The sequence below is a fragment of the Panthera uncia genome (assembly GCF_023721935.1).
Source record: "Panthera uncia isolate 11264 chromosome A1 unlocalized genomic scaffold, Puncia_PCG_1.0 HiC_scaffold_17, whole genome shotgun sequence".
NCBI lineage: Eukaryota > Metazoa > Chordata > Mammalia > Carnivora > Felidae > Panthera > Panthera uncia.
The window spans coordinates 94,232,352-94,255,419 of record NW_026057577.1 but is presented as its reverse complement, the minus strand read 5'-3'; the positions used below and the strand labels follow the sequence as shown (position 1 = coordinate 94,255,419).

The 23,068-nt window shown below is 40.3% G+C and overlaps 1 long non-coding RNA gene and 1 pseudogene across 2 annotated transcripts; one reads left to right on the top strand and one right to left on the bottom strand.

Moving 5' to 3' along the window:
- Positions 1-4,653: 4,653 nt before the first annotated feature.
- On the bottom strand, positions 4,654-22,770 carry LOC125934436 (uncharacterized). 2 transcript variants are annotated; one of them, XR_007461390.1, is made up of 3 exons: positions 22,625-22,770; positions 9,997-10,105; positions 4,654-6,385 (listed from the first exon to the last, which is right to left on the bottom strand). It is a non-coding gene; the product is annotated as an uncharacterized LOC125934436 (long non-coding RNA). The 2 variants fall into 2 exon arrangements; XR_007461391.1 differs by lacking the exon at positions 22,625-22,770 and adding an exon at positions 10,879-11,143.
- LOC125934435 (60S ribosomal protein L5-like) lies at positions 15,206-16,159 on the top strand (annotated as a pseudogene).
- Positions 22,771-23,068: the final 298 nt, after the last annotated feature.

Below are 23,068 nucleotides of genomic sequence, written 5' to 3'. Positions count from 1 at the left end.
CTTTGAACTTACTACTCTATTTCTTACCTAAAGATTTTTATTGATGTCATTTTTCTATCCAGAGTATTTATCCTCCTGTTAATTTTTCTGAGAACTTGAAGACACTGCTTCTCTGGTAAGATTTCTCATGCTCACAGAGCTCATTCTTTCTGTGCTCACAGCATTTGATCTTTTGCTGTGAACTCAGAGCTCACTGTCTTATATTGTTGTTTCCTGTATTGTACACATTTATCACTAACTGGACTACAAGCTCCTCAAGGAAAGATCCATGTCTCAGAACTCTTTTTCTTGGACTTCATTAGGACAATCATCTCCAGCAGAAATATCTACTTTTTTTTTAAACATTCTGTAAGTATTTTTAGGCCAAGATGAGATTACCCTCATAAAAAAGAAGAAAAAGAAGGAAAGGGAGAGAAGAATTGTTTTAGTCCATTTGGCTGCTATAACGAAATAACACAGAATGGGCAGATTATAAAAAGAAAATTTATTTCCCACCGTTTTGGAGGCTGGGAAGTCCAAGATCAAATCACTTGCATGGTCACACTCTTGTGAGGTCTCTCTTCTTCCTGGTTCATAGATATCACATTCTCCCTGTGTTCTCACACATTGGAAGGGGTGAGAGAGCTCTGTGGAGTCTTTTTTATAACAGCATTAACCCCATTCTTGAGGGCTTTACCCTTACGACCCTATCACCTCCCAAAGCTCCTACTTCCTAATACCATCACACTGGCCACTAGGATTTCAACAACTGAATTTTGAAGATACATAAACATTCAAATTACAGCAAGAATCTAACATTGATTGAGTGCTAACTATTTGTATGCACTGTACAAACGACATTAACACACATCACACTCAGTCTTTATAACATCGCCGTGACATAGATATCATTTTTATCCACATTTTACACATAAGAATAGTGAAGCTCTGAGAGGTTAAATAACTGTCCAAAGACCACACCACTGGAATGAGACAGCTGGAATGCTGGCCCCTAATTCCCTAGCACTGGATCTTAAATTCTTAATCATTAAAGGGACAGAGAAACAGGAGTTTAGGTCAGACCAGTTTAACACGGGGGTGGGGGGGACTGGTGCAATACAAAATATTACCTGTGGTTAAAAGTAGGAGGCTGCATTCTTTCTCATAGACAGAACTACTATTTTCTAGTCCTTTTTAATAGAAAGGATTGTCCTAATGTGGTCCAAGAGAGACAAAGAGGTCTGAGGCATGCCTAAAAAAGGAGGATGCAGTCCAGTTAGGAATACGTGTGTACAACATAGGATCCAATGATATAAGATGGTGTTCTGAGCTCAAATGGGCATCACTGAACAGCAAAAAGGCCCAAGGGAAGACAGTTAGACGGCCAGAAAAAAGGGCACTGAGAACTCGAATTCCCCTGGAACCTACTTCTTTTCTTTCTGCTGACCCCTTATGGAAACCAAACTCTCATTCAACCTGTCAGTCTGATACCACGCCTGGCCACAGCAGTCATGCCTACTCAGCGTTCCCACAGATGGATATCATTTTCCAGAATGGAGTGCGGAAAATGATATTTTTCTTTTGCCATGATAACATCCCCACAATTAAGGGGGAAAACAGCCAGGGACTGATATTTTACAAGGTCACGCTTCATTTTCCCTGGTTTGATACAGCCCAGGGAGGAGGGTTTGGTTTCTAAGAAGCCAGAAGATAGTCTGGGGATGACTACCTAGGAGAGTCTGTGCCCCCGGCGTTTGATAGGTCTTCTGCAGTTTCCTTAAGTGGGAGAATACAAAATTGTGCAGAGAAATGGTTTAACATGCAGCCAGTCGGGGAGGATTTGTCAGATCAATAAAGGCCAATTCTGAGTGTTCCCTGCTGGGCTTCCTAACGCCCTGGGACACTCAGCTAAACTATCTATTAAGACTATTTTCCCAAGTCATTTGTGTTAGATTATAGGCTATAAACTGCTTATTGTTGCCTGTCCGCCATAAATATAAAGCAATCATTTTTAATGCAAGCAGCTGTTGGGCTGGCTTCTCCAAGATGCTTTGCCCAGGAACTCACATTCTGCTGTTTTCTTCTTCATCAAGTGCATTTCTGATTGTTTTTCTGCTCTGCTGCATACCACACATGTGGTGGTGGTAGGGGTATAAATTTTCCTTGCAGAGCTTTGTTTGGACACATGGTTTCTAAAAATATCCAAAAGGAATTGGAGGTGCAGAGGGGCAATTTAACTTATATGCAATCTGGTGACTCAAGTCCTTAACACAGTGTCTAATTTCTTAAAATGACCTTGGAAGCACCAAATCATTTTTTTCTATCCTCCAGTGATAAGATTTGGGATTTTGGATTATACATATTGATTAACAATTTCTGCAATGTACTAGGGTACCATGTTACATGTTGAGGATATAAAAGTAAGCCAAAATTGACACGGTGCCCACTCCTTAACTCTGCCTCACCCCCAGCTTTATTGAGGTATAATTGAGAAATAAAATTGTACGATATTTAAAGTGTACAATGTGATGATTTGATAAACATACACATTGTGAAAGGATTCCCCCCCAGTGAGTTAATTAACACATCCAACACCTCACATATTTCTTAGCAAATTTCAATTATATGATATAATGTTATCAACCAAAGTAACCATATTATACATTAGATCTTCAGACCTTATTCATCTTATAGCTCAAATTTTTACCCTTTTACCAGCTCTCCCTATTTCCTCCACTTCCCAGCCCCTGGTAACTACTTCTCTATTTTCTGCTTCTGTGAGTTCAATCCCTTCCTTCTTATAGTCTAGTAGGAGAGACAAACTGATCAAACAAATGCAACAATTGTGATACAAGTATGAAGGAAATCTAAAGAACTAATATAATGCACAATCTAGTGATTTATGGAGATTTTTGGAAGAAAGCAACATTTGAGCTGAGGGTAAGTGGAGTTAACTCTGCAAGGGAAGAAGGATAATGAGGATAGGATTTCCAGGAAGACATAAAGGCACATCCAAAAGCTGAGAGGTGGGAATGAGCATTTTAAGAACTGAGTTAGGGTCAGGTACCAGATACAAAGAAGGAGACAAACAGCACAGTGGGGCTGCAGAAGCAGGCAGGGTCTAGATCTGGCAGGGCTGTGGGTGTCTTGTGAAGAGGAGCTTGAGCTCCACCCTGAGACCAATAGGAAGTCATTGGTGGATGTAGCCCTTACAGCCTCAGGAGGAAACTGCTGGTTTCCTTGAATCATACTTGAGGTTAAATGTTGGGGTAATTTACAGAAGGAATTCTTTTCATGGGGATGGGGGGAGTTAAAGGAACTAAGGAGGGATGTTGAGGCACCCAAGAAAAGCAACACTGAGAAGCTGTTTTTACCTCTAGGCCTGTAGAGGCAAGGGGAGGAACAGTGAGAGCTGGAGCCAGGAAAGTGAGCTGCCCTGCAGAAGCTGTGGTCATGAAATGTCACAGATAATGACAGAACTGCAGCATTCCACTGGGATTAAATATTTCAAACTCTCCTGCCTTGTGTTCTCCAGTCTCCTGCTGGATCCTTCAATGCCTGAACCTAAATATAAGCCAGAAAGCCAAAGGAATCCATTGAGGCCAACACCCTTCTCACCCCCAACTAGGTACAAAGAAGGGAGGTACATATATATTAATACCCTTTTACAAATGAGCCAACTGAGACTCAAACAGGTTAGACAAATTGTCCAAGATCCACAGCTGTTAAGTAGAAAATCCCATACTCAAACCCAGGTCTCCCTGCCTCTAAACATCTATGGTCTTAACCACTACTCCATACTGGCTCTCACCTACTTGGCACAGCATAATGCTAGGCCTTCTTGTTTGGGGTGTTGGAGTTGGGAAGGAGAGTCTGAGGCATCAAAGAGTAGGAGGTGGTAAACAGTCAAAGATGGCAACAATCAATCCCTTCCCTTCCTGCGTGTGTACATGATACTCTTCACATCTAGAGAAGTTGTCTAATTTCCCTCTTCATTAATCTGAGCTGGCCTCAGTGACTTTATTTTAACCATCTGAAATCTGGGATTTCTGAGGCTAGGTCACAAAAAGATTTGCAGCTTGCTTTTCCATATGTTCCCTCTTAGAAGCCAGATGCCCTGCTGTAAGAAACCCAAGCCACATGGAGAAGCCACATGGAGATGTTCCAGGTGCAACTTCAGCTGAGTTCTAAGCCAAGAGCCAACAGTAAGTGCAACCCATACAAGTGAGCTGTCTTGGACATCCAGGGCAGTCGAGCCTTCAGATGACTACAGCCTTCAACTGCCATCTGATTATAACCACATGTAAGATGTCCAAGCAAGAACCACCTGGATGAGCCAGGCCAACTCAAGAACTGTGAGAGATACTAACAAATTGCTTTAAGCTGCTAATTTAGGGGTGATTTGTTATGCATTTATGGATAGTCAGAATATTGGGTAATGTTTCTGACTTCATGGAAACATTTAGACAAATGGAACATAAGCATACCACACACATTCCCTCTCCCACATAACTGTTAATAGGGAGCCTCTTTCTTGGAATCTTTCCCTCCTCTGCACAAATCCGGACCCCACTAATTCTTGAGCCCAGTCTCCTTGTTAGTCTATAAAACCTTTCCTTCCTGTGAATGCCTCAGGGTACAAATGAAAGCCAGTGAAGATGGGGAGTACCTTAGATCAAAGCTCTCTGCCTTCCCTTCCCTCCCAACTTCTGGCCATGCATGTTCTCCACCAGTATGGGGTGAGGATGCAGAACGGACTGTAGATGCTGCAAGACTCAGATGAGAAGAAGGTAAGCCAAGGTTGAAGCAAAGGGAGGTGTGGGCCTTGCAGGAAAGCTTTTATCCTAGAAAGGAAAGAAAACACCCATAATCTATCCTAGCCCAGGACTAGAGCTAATCCTGGGTCTAGCAGGGTTTCTCAAACTCAGCACTACTTACATTTTAGACCAGAAAATTCTTTGTTGTGGGGCTGTCCCAAACATTATAGGATATTTAGCAGCATCTCTGGCCTCTACCCACTAGATGCCAGTAGCACTTATCCGCCACTTGTGACAACCACAAAAAAAGTCTCCATACTTTGCCAAATGTTTTGCAGGTGGTAAGAATGGCAAAACTGAAAAGCACTGCCACCTCCCTTATTTCTCTGAAGACTTTCCCTCTCAGATGGTGAGAAAAACCTGTGACTTCCTACCACAACTATACTTCACCCTTCCAGCTACATGACCAAAACCAAATCCCTTCATCTAGCTCCAGCAGGCTCCCCTCTCCCCAGTCTTCCTCTGGCCAGATGGCACCCAGGCTCTCCAGGGGGCATTTCATAGAAATGACACAGTGTTTCAGGCTGAGTCCATTCTATACCCCAGGATTAGGATGATACAGGCCAGATTCATGGGTGAGCCATTAGGCAGCTGTCCAGAGCACCAGTCAATAGGGGCCACCAAAATGCTACTGGCATAAAACTAGAGTAGGGAGCCAGTCAATTCAGGTCTCCATACATGACTGCTGACAAAACTCATGAGACATGAATGGATTTGGCTGCAATTAAACACTCCCTATTGCTGCCAGTCTCTCTCTGTTGATATTTTTTTATGGCAAATACATGAAATTTACATGGTGTGTATAAGGTCTCACTACTAACTTTGAGACTGGCCTTCTGGGAGTTCCCTGTAACAGTCCAGCCTGCTTAAATTCTGAAACTGAAAAATTCATGATGCTGTATGTGCTCTTTCCTGGGGATGATTTATTAGAATGTCTACATTTAAAGAGTTTACTATGCCTCTCAATAAATTGTCTAGTTCAGAAAATCACATGTAATATGTACATGGAAAATATACCTTTATTTTGAATGTAAAAAGCATTTACTTTTATTATTTTTCCCATTCCTATTAAATATTGAATAGAAATGTAAAGAATAGACAAAATCATGTAAAAAGGACCGAAGTTACTCATCTGACATGCCCAACGTCTCAGTATGGACTGGATGCACACATAGTGCTTGGAGTGAAGGGGCAGAAAATTGCACTGGAAACCTTTTCTTTCTACTCCTATTTGTTTCCATTTAAATCAGATCAAAGTGAATCTTCAAAGTAACTTTAATAATGTAAAAACAAGAAACAGTCTGAAATATAAGTCAGGAAATGAGGAAGAACAGATCACGTGTTTGACCTTAGGGTTTTGAGGAAGATTGGGTGCTAACTGCATGTATAAGAGTCTAAGATCTTTTCCAGCTCCATTAGGTAGATCCAACCCCTCTTGTTCAAATTAATACTTCCTTGATGCACTGTCCAACCACTCTCTTCTGTACCCCAAGCAAGGAAATGCTCATCAGTTGTTGGGGTTGAAGAAGCCTCCCTGCTGCATGCTTCCTGTATGCAATCTCAAGGTCACAAATCTGTTACACCTCATCCTGCAAGAAGCAGAAGCCAAGATGGAATTAGACATGCAAGCAATCTACTGGAAAATGTCTGTGAGAGAAACAGAGGTGGAGTCAGAGAAGACAAGGAGAGCTGTCAGACCATAGAACAGGGCTGACCCTGTGAAGGCAAGAGGGAAAGAAGGACAGAGTGCTGGGTTAGCAGTCTCAGACTGCAGCACAGTGCTAGGAAATTTTTGGCTAGGTTGATAGAGAGCCCTAGTACCCATTTATCTAGCATCTCACAGGTATGGGCCTGCCTTAGAACCCCCCTTGTGCTCAATCATTGGCTGAGAGTATCTCAAGGGAAGCAAAGCCTCAGAGCAGATGGCATGGATTTGGAGCACAGCATCTAGGGATATTTATTAAATATGGTCCCCATGACACAGCAGGAATTCTAAGTGGTGCATTTTTAAGGCCACCAGAGCTATGGAAGCCTTAGTGTAGCAGAAGGCGATGGATGAATAGGACAATAGAGGAAGGAAGAGGGATACCGCCAGGTAAGGGAGGCCAAGACTGATTTGGCCCAGTTCTGCTCAAAACTCAACTCATACTTCAAATGAAGGTTTGGACTATTTAGAGGTTTCTGACTCCTGAGATCTAGACCAGTACCAAAATCCACCAAATTAGCTAGTGTGTACTAGCTTGGAAAGCAAGCAGCATTGACCATATTTTACCTAAAAGAAAATGTAATTCAGGTTTCAAACAACCAATTTTGAAGTTGACTTTTGGTTGCAGACATACCAACACAGGGGATTATCAACAAGAGAGTAATTTTGCTTACAATGATACAACCATTATCAGAGAATATCCAAGAGTAGGATAAGATATCTACCTTTACACAACTGATATTGTTACATAGCTGAAAAAATGCAATTAATTATTTTAGAAATATTGATTAAATGTCTATGTGTTGTCAGGAATTGTCCCAGGTGCTAGAAAAATAGGTAGACATATTTGGAGCTATTCAAGAATGAAGAACTAAGAAAATGCAGGGAGACATTATAGGGAGATAGATTTAAATTTGTAATATGAATTGCACCAAGAATCATAAAATACCTAGGAATAAACCTGACCAAAGATGTAAAAGATCTGTATGCTGAAAACGATAGAAAGCTTATGAAGGAAATTTAAGAAGATATAAAGAAATGGAAAAACATTCTGTGCTCATGGATTGAAAGAATAAATATTGTTAAAATGTCAATACTACCCAAAGCTATCTACACATTCAATGCAATCCCAATCAAAATTGCACCAGCATTCTTCTTGAAGCTAGAACAAGCAATCCTAAAATTTGTATGGAACCACAAAAGGCCCCGAATAGCCAAAGTAATTTTGAAGAAGAAGACCAAAGCAGGAGGCATCACAATCCCAGACTTTAGCCTCTACTACAAAGCTGTAATCATCAAGACAGCAAGGTATTGGCACAAAAACAGACGCATAGACCAACGGAATAGAATAGAAACCCCAGAACTAGACCCACAAAAGTATGGCCAACTAACCTTTGACAAAGCAGGAAAGAATATCCAATGGAAAAAAAGACAGTCTCATTAACAAATGGTGCTGGGAGAACTAGAAAGCAACATGCAGAAGGATGAAACTAGACCACTTACACCATTCACAAAAACAAACTCAAAATGGATAAAGGACCTAAATGTGAGACAGGAAACCATCAAAACCCTGGAGGAGACATCAGGGAAAAACCCTTCTGACCTCAGCCACAGCAATTTCTTACTTGGCACATCCCCAAAGGCAAGGGAATTAAAAGCAAAAATGAACTATTGGGACCTCATGAAGATAAAAAGCTTCTACACAGCAAAGGAAACAATGAACAAAACTAAAAGGCAACCAATGGAATGGGAAAAGATATTTGCAAATGACATATTGGACAAAGGGCTAGTATCCAAAATCTATAAAGAGCTCACCAAACTCCACACCCGAAAAACAAATAATCCAGTGAAGAAATGGGCAGAAGACATGAATAGACACTTCTCTAAAGAAGACATCCAGATGGCCAACAGGCACATGAAAAGATGCTCAACGTCACTCCTCATCAGGGAAATACAAATCAAAACCACACTCAGATATCATCTCACGCCAGTCAGAGTGGCTAAAATGAACAAAACAGGAGACTATAGATGCTAGAGAGGATGTGGAGAAACGGGAACCTTCTTGCACTGTTGGTGGGAATGCAAACTGGTGCAGCCGCTCTGGAAAACAGTTCGTCAAAAAATTTGGAGGTTCCTCAAAAAATTAAAAATAGACCTACCCTATGACCCAGCAGTAGCACTGCTAGGAATTTACCTAAGGGATACAGAAGTACTGAGGCATAGGGGCACTTGTACCCCAATGTTTATAGCAGCACTCTCAACAATAGTAAATTATGGAAAGAGCCTAAATGTCCATCAACTGATGAATGGATAAAGAAATTGTGGTTTATATACACAATGGAATACTACATGGCAATGAGAAAGAATGAAATATGGCCTTTTGTAGCAGCATGGATGGAACTGGAGAGTGTTATGCTAAGTGAAATAAGTCATACAGAGAAGGACAGACTCCATATGTTTTCACTCCTATGTGGATCCTGAGAAACTTAACAGAAGACCATAGGGGAGGGGAAGAAAAAAAATGGTTAGAGAGGGAGGGAGCCAAAACATAAGAAACTCCTAAAAACTGAGAACAAACTGAGGGTTTATGGGGGGGTGGGAAGGAGGGGTGGGTAGGTGATGGGTATTGAGGGCACCTGTTGGGATGAGCACTGGGTGTTGTATGGAAACCAATTTGACAATAATAAATTTCATAATAAAAAAATAAATTTGTAATACGAAAGGATAACTTAAAACTTCAATAATTCTGTTATATGTCATCTTCCATTGTGCTTCCCAGCCCTTTGTTCATATAGCTATTGTGTCACTGATCACACTGTATTCTAGTTAGTTATGTATGGATTTCTTTCCCCCTGAGAGTTTTCAAAATCTCCAAGGACTGGGGCCATATATATTAATTCATAATTAAATAAATAACTCAACACTCATATATTTACTCAACAAAGGTTTTTTGAGTGCTTTGTGCCTACTGTTGGTACCTGGGGAGTCCAAGATAAATAAGATACAATGCTTATCCTTCAGAAGCTCATGTAAACTAGAGAGAAAGATGAGGAGACATTAATATAGTTCTGAATGGTGTGTGCTATAGTGGAGGCATTTACTGAGAAAAGAAGGAGCATCAGGACAGGGTGTCAGTGAAGGAATTCCTCATAAAATTGATGATTCTTCAGCTGCATCATGACAGATAAGTAGTAGTTATCCAGGATTTTATCCCTAGTTTCCAGCACAAAACAAGCACTCAATTCAGTTCTGCAAAATGAATGAATGAATGAATGAATGAATGAACAAATGATAAATAAACAGAGTGTAACTGAGAGTATTTTCTCCTGATCAGCATGCATTGCCCTCCTTCCTGGTAATAGCACCTGACCCCTGGCTCCAGAAGTGGGCCCATGACCCCAGCCTTGGCAATCAAATAATGAACAGCCCTGGCCAGTGACTGGTTCAGGAGACTGGACATGGTTGAACTTGGTACAGTGAGACAAATATCAGGACCTGTTTGAGCAGTCGGACGATAGAATCTCTCTTCCTCAGTCTGGGGCATCTGGGGGTGTCTTGGTGAAGAGAAGTCTTCTAAGGGAGAATTTCCATACAGGAAGCAGGACTAAGAGGAAGAAACAGAGAAATTGGTAACATTGTTTTAGCTCCTGGATCCAAAAATACAAGAAGTAGGTCTATTCCTTAACTGTTCTTTGGGTGATCTTTAAATTACCTTTTCTGGCGGCTATGCGTGGGGTGGGATTTAAGCCAGTTTTAATTGGCTCTTCTATTACTTGTGGCAAAACGTGTGTTGGCTAAGGGAGATAAATAGCTATCCACAGTATAAGTTGCTTCACAGAGGATTGAGTTGCCCATTTCCAGAATGGTTCATATAAAATTAAGTCTATCAGAAAAGGAAATGCTGTATCACTGGAGAACCCTAAATCCTTTTTTAGCCTTGTTGATTGAGGATAGGTTTGTGTCCATTTACCTGAGGAAGATAGTGTGAAGAAAAAGAAAGGAAGGAAGGAAGGAAGGAAGGAAGGAAGGAAGGAAGAAATGGACAGAGGAAGGGAAAGAGGAAAGGAGGGAGTGAGGGAGGGAAGGAGGAAGGAAGGAGGGAAGGAAGAAAGACATGAGTGGGGAAGAGACTGCACTATAACATCACCAGATTGCTCATCATTTCAGAATTACTACCTACTTCTTGTGAATGACAAACCAGAAAGAACTAACCCACCAAAAGTTTTGTTAAAAAGAATTAACAAATGTGCACGTTGGTTGAAAGAAAGAGATGTGGCCACTGAGGCATAGCAGCTGAGAAAGATATTTTTCTTTTTCTTCTTTCCCCTAAGTGCACCATCTAAAGGAGGAATTACTATCAAATGCAAACATCCTCACCACAGTGACAACCTTGGCAGGGACCAGAGGAGAAAGTGCCCACTGGCCCCGTTCCCAGGGGTTTGAGTCAAGAGGCCAGGAATCTGTGTAGCACATCTGGGGCAGGAGAGCAGACGTCTAATGGGGCAAAGCCTAGACCCAGAGAAGGTGCATTTTATGAAACGGAAATACAAATAAATAGCTGACACCAGAAGACAGAGTGTCTCCTGACTGTTTAGAAACCGCTGGCCTCTGGTTCTATTTATAAAGATGACATGTTCCACAGAACCAGTTTTCCCTGTTACTAATTGAGGCCAAAGCATCAACATATTCCAGGCACATGTGGGAAGGGATGAGATGTGGGTTCAGGGCTCTGACCTTCTTTAATGAATTCATTCTGCATCTGGGGTCAGGACGCATGCAGAGTGTTTGTACTTTTTACTCTCAGTAACTGGGGGAGACAGAGATGCATAGTCTTCCTCTAGATTTCTAGCTCTTCTCACCTTCCTGTCAGTTTCCTCTTTCTTCTTTCTTGCCTGCCTGCCACCCTTACCTCCTCCTCATTCTCTGCTAGCAGAAAGAACACTCCTAGCTTGTTAAGAGGCATAGATTCTGGTCCAGGCTTTGCCAACAACTGGCTATTCAATTTCAGGCACTTATTTAATCTCTCTGGACTCCAGTTTTCCCATCTGCAAAATGGGCTTAGATAAGTGTTTACCTAATTCATGTTTTCCAAAATATGAAGAATGGGGCTATGTAAGTGGATATTGAAGATCCTGAGACATATTTCAGTAAAGAACCATATTCAACTTTGTTTTGCCAAGCATGGCTCAAATTCATTTGAGAACAAAATCTCTTTTTTAAAAAATAACATGTAGCTACATCTCACTATTCTATGGTTTATTGGTTGAACTGCTGTTTTTGCCTAATAGTTGGATTGATTCTCTAAACCTTCTTTTTACCATCCTTCTATTTAGAGTGGTTAGGGACAAAAACTGTACTTCTCAGACCTCCTGAAGTGTGAGTTTTGCATTTGGATTACACTCTACCAATAAGATGAACTCACTCATGTGAGATGGGGAAGACATTTTCATTTCTTTCCCAATCCTGACGGATACACTGACCTAGATGATCTATAAAAGTCTACTTCGGGGCGCCTGGGTGGCTCAGTCAGTTGAGCATCCGACTTCGGCTCAGGTCATGATCTCACAGTTTGTGAGTTCAAGCCCCACGTCGGGCTCTGTGCTGACAGCTCAGAGCCTGGAGCCTGCTTCAGATTCTGTGTCTTCCTCCCTCTGCCCTTTCCCTGCTCATGCTCTCTGTCTTTCAACAGTGAATAAAGTTTTAAAAAAAAATAAAAATAAAAATAAAAGTCTACTTCAACTCTTTGGGATTTTTATGTTTTCTCTCTTGGCCATACCTTTTCTTAGGCAAAAAGCTCATTTACATATCGTGAATCTAGTTCATTTATTTTCTTCTGGATTTTAATAAATCGCAAGAAATAGATGGAGGACAAATCAAGAAAGAATAAATGCTAGCTGGGATCATCTTGCTCTGAAGTTTCCATCATCTTCTACAGCTCATTTCTGATTTCGTGGGACATAGTTCATCTTGGGGTCTTGTAGCAATTCCAAAAAGACAGAGACTTGCTAAAAACTTGTAACTGTAACCATGGTGCCCCATGGATCCTTAGACCACTGTTACGAGGCTGTATTAAGCTGGGCACACAGACTATTTCTCTCAGCATCCCCTATTAATCTTGTAGGGATGATTGTATTCCTCATCACATTCCAGGAGCACTTTTGTATTGTTTTTGAGAGAGAGAAAGAGAGAGAGAGAGAGAGCAGAGGGAGAGAAAGAATTTCAAGCAGGCTCCATGCCCAGCACCGAGTCCAACGCAAGGCTAGATCTCATGACTGTGAGATCATGACCTGATCTGAAATCAAGAGTTGGACGCTTAACTGACTGAGCCACCCAGGAACCCCTCCAGTAATGTCTTAAATGCTGCCACACTTAAAGAAGACAGCTCTAGGAGGGCACAGATCTAGCTCTGGCTCCCTGATGACTTAGTAAGCAACCTTGGTCAGGACAAATAACTACCGTGTCTCTTAGATTTTCTGGATCTAAAATCAGTGAAGCAGGCTTTTCCTAGTTGCAAGTACTTTAGACAAATAGGAGACCCTGTATGTAGTATAAGGAGTTTTAAAATTGAGCTTTTCAGGTGGGTGTCGGAATCGAACCTACTCCTGACTCTTGACTCCATGAAGGTTAAACATTGGAAGTTGGACTCATCAAAACATGAGATGAAGGGAATTTCTGGGTGGTTGGTCTTTTGGCAAAATTGTAAAATGGTCAAAATTTGTCTTTTTCTCCTTCCGAATGACAAAAATTCAGTTTTCTAGCTTTCAGCACCAAAAAACTTTCCCTATTTTCCTCTGCCTCCTAGAATTGTCCTGTGTTTTAGATTTGTCCTTTTCAGAGCAAGGAAAAATAGTAAGCTCATTTATCCTGAGGCTGTGGTTTTAACTGTGGCTTCTCATCAGTCCTGGATATCTTCAGAGAGCAAAGATGTCAGGGTCCTACAGCTAGAAACCCAACAGTCGGTCTTGGATGGGGCCCAAGTATTGGGCTAAAACTTCCATGGGATGAGAACCACCAGGGTATTGTTACCTAAAAGCACCTCTTCAAAGAAAATCATGGAAAAAGTTCCAGGGATCAACTAATCTTGTCCTACTCCTACTCAGAATTTCCATAAAGCAGATTACTGCCATTCACTTTTACTTACAAGCTTCAAGCTAACCATACTGGAAGTACAGTTCTTGCCATAAATAAGAAGCTCAAAAAATCTTGAAGTAATGCCAAGGTTAGTTCAATATGAAGTTTATATCTAGTAGCTGCTACCTTGTTCTGGAAATTCTGTGCCCATTCTGCCTCCTGGCTTGATTGTACTCAATTATCCCACCCTTAAATACCTCCCAGAATCTGGTTTACATCCTCTGCCTTGTGTCCTGTCCCTCATGTAATTCTTCAATACTAACCTGATGACAAACACATGGGCTTTGAGTTAGATCTTGTTCAAGTCTTGACCCCACCATTCTGTAATCAGAATTCCTTGGGACATTTGGAGACTTGGTTTCTTCATCTGCAGAGTAAGGGTGATTTTACCTATTCTATCCCAGTTCAGAGTTTGACACATAGTAAATATTCAACAATTGTGAGGTCCCTTTCCTCTCAAATCTCACTGTTTACCTTGTACTTATTTTTACCTATTATTTATATGACCCATAACCCCAATGGTTTTTAAAGGTAGGATTTCAAGTATCAGTAGGAAGATATTTCAGGCACAGCAAGAGCTTTGTGTTGCAATTGAAATTATAGCCTACTGGTCCCCAGTAACTCTATCTTAGCTCCCACCATAAGGGGTCTGTCCTAGGCATTCAGGGCAGTGATGAGATGAAAGAAACTAATGGATGCAATGGGAGGAGTGAACTGAAGAAACCCTTGATAGTCACTAGTGGGAAGCTGAAAAATAAACCCAGAGAAGACCTGGAAAGGGCAGACCACCAGATGTCTAGCTAGGAAGCAGAAATCCTGGCTGGAGTCTGTTTCAAACCACAAAATATGAATTTGGGGAAGAAAGCATTAAAAACAATAAATTACCAAATTTAAGATTCAACTGCCTCAAACTGTAACAACTTAGGCACTTGTAAAAGAAATATTCCAGATGGCAAAGTGGAAGGATGAATTATAGAGAAGGAAGTGGCTAATATCCTGTGCAAGACTTTGAAGCAATACAAAGAGCTTTCCTTGAAGGAACAGGCTAGGGGAGCCTGGTGTTTCTAGGAAACAGAAATGGGGTGCCATTAGATTATGGTCAGCTGGCCCCACTGGCCAGTCCTGGGTGCTCAGGGCTCAGGGCTCAGGTTTGTTTCAAATTGCCTTCTGTCTTCTAGGAGATTCTGTAACAAATGGCCCTGGTGCCTTAGGAGGGCATCTGGAATGACCACTTAAAATGGAGAGGACTTTGAATTGACATAGTCCATCTGGCCTCGCTACTTAATTCAGGATCCCATGGGCCTAGGTATGATTTCAACATCACTTTTCATCTTCTATCTCCTTTTATACAAGGTCACTCCAACCCTGGAACCAAGGAGATTGAATCTGAACAGGTAAACTGAAAACAGGTGAAGGATTCTGATTGCATCCTGGTCAAAGGGGCTTCTCAAAATGTAGTCCTCAGACTGCATAATCTGACTACATGATACCTCAGCACCACCTGGGAGATTATTAGAAATGCAGCACCCCAGTTGGTCTGTGGTGAGCCATAGACACTGACTGGCCTTTGTTCCACAGGATGGGGTTTGTTAAAAGTGTCAAGAATAAGGCTTATTTCAAGAGATACCAAATGAAATTTAGAAACAGATGAGAGGGTAAAATGATTACTATGCTTGGAAACACTTGGTAATTCAGGATAAAAATAAGTACAACACATCTAAATAGAGGATGATAGTTCATGCATATCATTTGTCAGATTGCTTATGCCTGTAGAGAAGGAGATATGATAGTTTGTGTAGCTTTGCTCTTGAGCTCCCAAAGTGTGAAAGTTGGCCTGACAAATTATGTTGCAGCATATTGTACCAGCCTGCTGCTGGCCTGCAGTCTTCTTAACTCATTTGGTATGGACAAGACCTATGAAGGCCAAATGGAGGTGACTAGAGATGAATACAATGTGGAAAGCACTGATGGTCAACCTGGTACCTTCAGCTGCTATTTGGATACAGGGCTTGCCAGAACTACTACTAGAAATAAAGTTTATGGGGCCCTCAAGGGAGCTGTGGATGGAGGCTTGTCTATCCTTCACAGTTCAAACAATTCCCTGGTATAGTTCAGAAAGCAAGGGATTCAATGTAGAAGTATACTGGAAGAACATCCTGGGTCAGAAAGTTGCAGATTATATGCATTACCTAGTGGGAAAAGATGAAGATTCTTACAAGAAACAATTCTCTCATTACATAAGGAACAACATAACTCCAGACATGATGGGGGTGTTTAAGAAAGCTCACACTGCTATATGAGAGAATCCAGTTTCTAAGAAGAAGCCTAAGAAATAAGTTAAGAAGAAGAGGTGAAACCATCCCCCCAAATGTCTCTTGTCCAGAAGAAAGATTAGGTAGTTCAGAAGGCAAGATTCCTTAGAGCTTAGGAGCAGGCTGCTGAGAGCTAATAAACCAAACCACAATTTTCTATGAAGATTTTTCAGATAAAGACAATAATAAACTTATTCACCAGGCAGCTAAAAAAAGGGGGGAATGCAGCACCCCAAGTCTATCAAATCAAAACCTGCAATTTAACATGATCTGTGGGTGTTTCATACATATGCTAAGGTTTAAGAAACACTATACTACTAGATTATATATGCAAAGGAGGAATATAGGCCCACAAAGATATTTGTATGCATAAGAAAGGACACAGTCCATGTCCAATCATTTCAATAATACTGCACCTCATGGAGTCTACAAGTTCCTAATATCACTGCCAAGGCATTTTTCTCAATACGACTAATAAAGGTCTTTTGGTCTGAAATTGGGTCCATAAGTAAAGGGGCATCCAGTCCTCAATCTCAGTCTCAGTTATTTTACTGTTTCTCCTCTTGTCATGCAGCAATCCATACCAACTGAAGGAAAGTCATAACATACAGGAAGCTGCATAAAACCCTCTACTGGTTTGCTATCACACTCACAATAGTTCAGATTCCTTATTGTGGTCTCACAGGGCCCTTCATTCTCTGGCACCTGAGTACTTTTCAGAGTTTATTTCTTGCCCTCTCTAACGCTGTTCCAGCCATTCTTGCCCTTTTCTTTTTGGAACACACCAAGTTCATTCCAAGCTCTGAACATTTCCAGTCATTCCTTCCTCTATGGGAATGCACTTTCTTCCCTTATGTCTTACCATGAGTCCTAATCATGTAGGTCTCAGCACACACACAAAAAAATGCTTTCCTAGAAAGACCAACACTGCTACTCTATCTGAAAATCCTACCCCAACTATTCTAGCTGTATCAGATTATTCTGTGTGGTTTTCTTCATTGAATTTAATGTTGCCTGGTATTCTAGTGTTTATATTTACTGATTTACTTCTCCCCTGCCACATATAATAGAAACTTTAGAAAAGGAGATTCCTCTTCCTGACTGCTGTATCCCCAGTGCTTAGAACAATGCCTGACAAAGTATTTTTTCAATGAATGTTTCCTAAATGTGAGTGAATGATAGCAGTAAGGTGAAACTACTGGCTTCTCAGTTATCTGTGCATTCCTACTTTCTGTGCTCTAATCACCCCAATTATGCCCGCAGATAACTCAGAAGGGCTTAGATGGCAGAGCCTGAGTCAATGATGCTTTAGGTCTGACCCACAGGATTGAGACAGGTCACACTGTGGTCACTTCAGGGCTGTGTAGTGACTGTATTCAATTCAATACAGTTTTATAAACCTTTGTCCATGCACAAGGCACTGTGGAATAAAGGCAAAATATAAATATAAGGCCAAAGGTATTCCAGGAAGGCAAAATGGAATTTACAAAGGTATAAAAGCAAGAAAGGGGGTTGGGAGAACTGTAAGTAGTTTGGTGATACCAGGATGCAAAGTGCACAGTTGGGGCAGGCAGAAGGAAATAAGGCTGGGGAAGGAAACAGAGAGCTTGTAATAATACATCTCCTTGAGATGCTGGACCTACTTTATGTTTGAGGTCAGATGCAAATATCTCAAATTCTTTTTAGTCCAAAAGAGCCAGCAGCGAATTTAGCTGAGAGCATGTTGTAACCTCTAGCCCTCCTCTGTGCTCCCTTTGGGCACCATGAGCACCATACCCAGCAATCTCAAAAGCCCTCACATGCTGGACCCATTAGGCACTGCATACTCCTCTGTCTGAGTCATTTCCCCCTCTGCCAATGGTGACAAACCCAGAGGAATTCTCCATTAATTGAATCTGAGATGACTCACTCTAAACCAGGGACTTGAAACTTGAAAATCTCAGCAGCAATACCTTGGCAGTAAGACTCTTGGTTTCAGTTGTCCAGCTTATTGTCTGGAGAGCCAGTGGGTGTGAGAGGATAGAGTAGAGGGTATCTGGGTGGGGGGTGGGCTTTGGAGCAGGAACTCTGGGTTTTCTCAGACAGCTGGAAAGACAACAGCACCCACTATATGTCATTGCTTGTTTAAATTCCAGCTGGTTGCCAAAGGCTAAAAAATGATATTCAAACACACTTTGTTTGGCACACCTATTTTGTTTACAGTGTTTGATGCAGTATTTAAAAATAAAGAGCTTTTGGGGCACCTGGGTGGCTCAGTCAGTTAAGCGTCCAACTTTGGTTCAGGTCATGATTTCAAGGTCCATGAGTTCAAGCCCCATGTCGGGCTCTGCGCTGACAGCTCAGAGCCTGAAGCCTGCTTTGGATTCTGGGTCTCCCTCTCTCTCTGTCCCTCCCCCACTCACACTCTGTTTCTCTCTCTTCCTCAAAAATAAATGAACATTAAAAAAATTTTTAAATAAAAAAAGAGCTTTCATGTTAAATTCTGTATTTCTGAATTCTCTCAAAGATTTAAAAGACCTGGCAATAACCTACTCCAGAATGGATGCCCTTTATATAGTCTGTGTGCTCCCAAAGTTTCCATGGTCTAGACCCCAACTTTTACATTCTGGTGCTCCTACACTTATACTCAGAATGCTTCATTGGTTTATTGTCCCTTATGGCCCCTGTAGGATTTGAGTTTGCAACCCCTATTCTGAAGCCATCATCAAGAGGACAAACTCTGATGATATTTTCAGTAATAGAAAAGGACCTCAAAGTATTATCTCTCTGGAAAATTTCACCTACTCAGTGCTAAAAAATTTACTAGAAAGTAATATAATAAAAGGGCATGAAAATGACCAATCTCTACCCTCTACATCTTCTCTCCTGGAAGAACACGTTACTTATATTTGAGGCTGGGGTTTAGTTTCTTTATTGTCTTTTGTTCCTCATCATAATTGCATCATGGTATATATTTAACTATTGCCAAATAAATAGGTAAGGAATGAAATGACATTGCTGCTCTAGGTCTTATGCATCTGGTACCCTCCCCCAGGAGACCTGACACCAGGATATGACATGTTTTCTTCTTTTCTCCATCTATTCCTGTTTTAATAGTCTCCTTCCTCCCATATGTAGTCATCTGGCTATTCTTTTCTTTTTTTAATGTTTATTTATTTTTGAGACAGAGCATGAGTGGGGGAAGGGCAGAGAGAGAGGGAGACACAGAATCTGAAGCAGGCTCCAGGCTCTCAGCTGTCAGCACAAAGCCCGACTCAGGACTCAAACCTATTCAAACCTCAAACTGTGATGGACATTTAACTGACTGAGCCACCCACGTGCCCCTCATCAGCCTATTCTTCTAAGAAGCATCCATGACTTCTCCAAATTAGAAATATTAGTTTTCTTTTCTCTATTCAAAATTGGTACTTATTTATTATGTAACTTCCTCAGTTTTATTTCCTTTATGGGAAAAGCAATATATACTTCATAAGATACATACATTATGTCTAGATGTGGTGAAAATAACCATTGCAAACACGAATATATCACTTACTATATGTCAGGAACCCTTCCAAGTGCTTTGTATATGTTGATTTATTTAATCTTCACAACATTGCTGTAAAGTAGGTACTGATATTATAATCCCCATTTTACAGATGAAGAAGCTGAAGCAAAAAAAAGTTAAGTAACTTGCTCAAAGTCACCAGCTAATAGGTGCTGGAGATTGGCTTCAAATCTCAGAAGCTGGACCCAGTGTGTATGGCCCTAACCACTAAATAATACTGCCTCTCTTCTGAAGTGAGGTCTATATTATATGACCACATCCTTTGTGTTCAAGATTGAAAATTACCCTTTATTATCCATTCTTATCAGTGCTATTTTACATTGTTAGTTACACACAGCCAGGTTGAATCCCACTTGCTTTTAAAGCTCTTTAACTGGCTAAAGAGAAAGGTGGGAAGAAAAGTCTCAAATAACATACATATAACTAGAGGTGGGATCCACAGTCCTTCGTTCTTTTGCCTTATTTAGGCAGGAAATTCTTCAGGCACAGAACACTTTTGAAAAATAGCTTTATCAGCAGATCCTTCCTGAGAGTTCTTTGTCATCCAGAAGTACCATACATCCAGCCTAGATGCAAAACATCCCTGAGGTCAAGCAAAGACTTGGAACTATAAGAATGCAAATGGCATTGGTTTTCCATTTCATCATTTTCAGATATGGATCTGTTTCCCAATCTTATCTGTATACTTTGTTACAGACTCTTTTATATTTGTCCTTAGTTTCTTCATTTGTGAAATGAAAGATTGGAAAAGACCATGAATGGCAAACAGATTTGCTTTTGTATGCCATATCCAATTGATTAGTTGTATTTGCCTTGGAGAACTGCAAGCCATAAGCCTGCAGTATATGAAGTACAGAAGTATATGTCAGCATATTTTCCAAGAATTTGCTTCCCTGGATTAGATGACTCCCCAGGATCCTGCCCAATTTTATGCTCATGTGAAAATAGCTACAAAGGGAAAAGGGAATAACAAAGCAGGGGATATGAATAAGATTTTTTAAAAAGGACTATGAGGAAAAAGAGTATGTCTGTATAATTACGATTTATACTGGAAGCAGTGAAGAGCAGGATTGATATTGCAGAAAATCCAATCAGTAATATGGTAGACAAATATAAAAGTCATGTAGAAAAAAAGAACAAAGTGAGGAGTCAGGCAAGAAGGAGTTGAGTGTCATTATAAAAAGGCAATGTCAGGGATATTTGTGGTGATGGAACTATTCTGTGTCTTGACTATGGAGGTGGAAAATGGGCCAACACATGTAACAACATTACATATAACTAAGTATGCACACACACACACACACACACACACACACACACACGGATGAGTACAAGTAAAACTGGGGAAATCTGAATAAGATTGGTAGGTTGTAGAAATGTCAATATCCTGTCTGTGATGCTTTATTATATTTTTGAAAGATATTACCCTGGAAGAAAACTGAACAAAAGGTATATGGGATCTTTATATATTATTTCTTACACCTGTATGTGAATCTACAATGATCTCAAAGTAATGTTAATTCACACACACACACACACACACACACACACACCCCAAAACTATAAAGACATTTAGAGAGAATTAGAGATAAGAGAATAGAGAACCAATACACAGACAAATAGTGTTATAAAATGGAACTAAAATCAATGATCAAAGGTAAAAACAGATGAAAATGTTTCTCTGCTGAAAAATGCCAATATTAATGGATTTAAAGGACTCCTCAAAATCTAGGCCTAATGAGAGAAAATAAATTTATTCTTAAACACATTGTGACATACTTTCTATATTATGAGGCTTGCAGCCAAAAATGACAGCCAGATGAAGTAGCTAGGAGCCAGGAGCTTGTGAACAGCCCTGGGTGCCACAGTGGGAATTCATAAGCCAGGGGCATTAATAAGCCCCTGCCCCATGATTTGATTTAGGGATTCTATTCCCCTTTAAAACCATGTACTCGTGCCAAACCTGAAAATGCTACTGAATCACAGATGCTGCATGAGGAACATTTGCACTGAGAAAGATTAGATAGCTCCCTACCATTCAGAAGGATTTCCTACCATTCATAAATGATTTCTTGAAAAACATAAAGGCAACTTTTACAGTAATTATTTAGACATGGACCTAGACACAAAGCAAATTCAATCATTCCTATACTTGCTCCCAGAAACATTTCTTTAACCTTAATGCCATGTGTTCAGTTATGGATGTTTATGGACACGTGGCAGGCAGAAGGTACTACAAATGTACAAAAATCGGGCATGACCCCAACCTCCAAACAGCCTCTTAGACATAAGCATGTAGTAACAACAATAAAGGCTGTGATTTATTAAGTGTTATCTGCAGTCCAGATACTGCACAAGTGTTTTGTATATGATAATTTAATGATCTCAATAATTCCATTGAAGGCAGAATTGAGATTTTACTTCATGTTAGTGTGACCCAATGACTGTAATATTCTCTATGCTCACTGCCCACCATTTGCAAGATGAGGGTCAAATCACAAAGCTACCATGACATCTTCTGTGAACATGTACAGATTCATCATTTATTCATCAATACATATGTATTTGCATCATCCATGTACCAGGGTTTATGCTAGGTCCTGGGACACAATAATGAGAAAAACAGACAGGAATCCATCCCCAAGGAGCTTCAAGTCTAATAGGAGAAACTGGTATTATTCAAATGATCAAATTAATATGTAACTATATGTATTCATGGCAAGGGCTACAAAGAAAAGGATACACATTGCTTTGAGAGCATATAAGGAACCAATTTGACTTAATCAGAAAATTAGAGAAAGTTTTTCCAAAGAAGTGACTCTTTTAAAGAAATCAGAAGAAGGATTAAGAGTTATCTGGTTGAAGAATGTTAAGGAAGACACTCCAAGAAGAGGAAACAGCAAGGGAAAATTCCGGGGGGGCAGGGGGGGAGGCATAGAAGTAAGATGGACTAAAACAAACAAACAAACAAACATAAATAAATAAATAAATATAAAAGAAAAGAAAAGAAACGAAAAGAAAAGAAAAGAAAGGAAAAGAAAAGAAAAGAAAAACAGAGGACCACTGTAGAGAGAGTGAAAGAAGAAGAGTGGTGCAAGATGAGGATAGAAACTTAACAAGTGCCAGGACATACCAAATCTCATGGTCCACATAAGGAGTTTAGTCTTCATCCTAAGAGCAAGAAGAAGCTGTTGGAAGGGTTTTAAAAAGGGAGTGGTTAGGGACATGATGAGTTGTGAATTTTCAATTATGTTTTTCTTTTTCTGTAGCCAAAGCTGTTAGTGTGAATTTCTAAGTTACAGTCTGTCTTAATAATGCTTATTATGACATCAAATGACAAAATATTATCTTCCTAACTAGAGGGGAGACACCATGAAGGCTAGGATTATTTCTTAAACTATATTTTATTGGATTTAAGATATCTAAATAAGATGTGTGTTTACTGTTGTATTCCACTAATAAGGAGAAAATGCTGCCAATTAGACTTGCCATTGATTATAAATAGCATCTCTATTCCAAAGATTTTAAAAACATGAAATAATGCACATCTTTAACTAATGGAATATTATACTTCCTT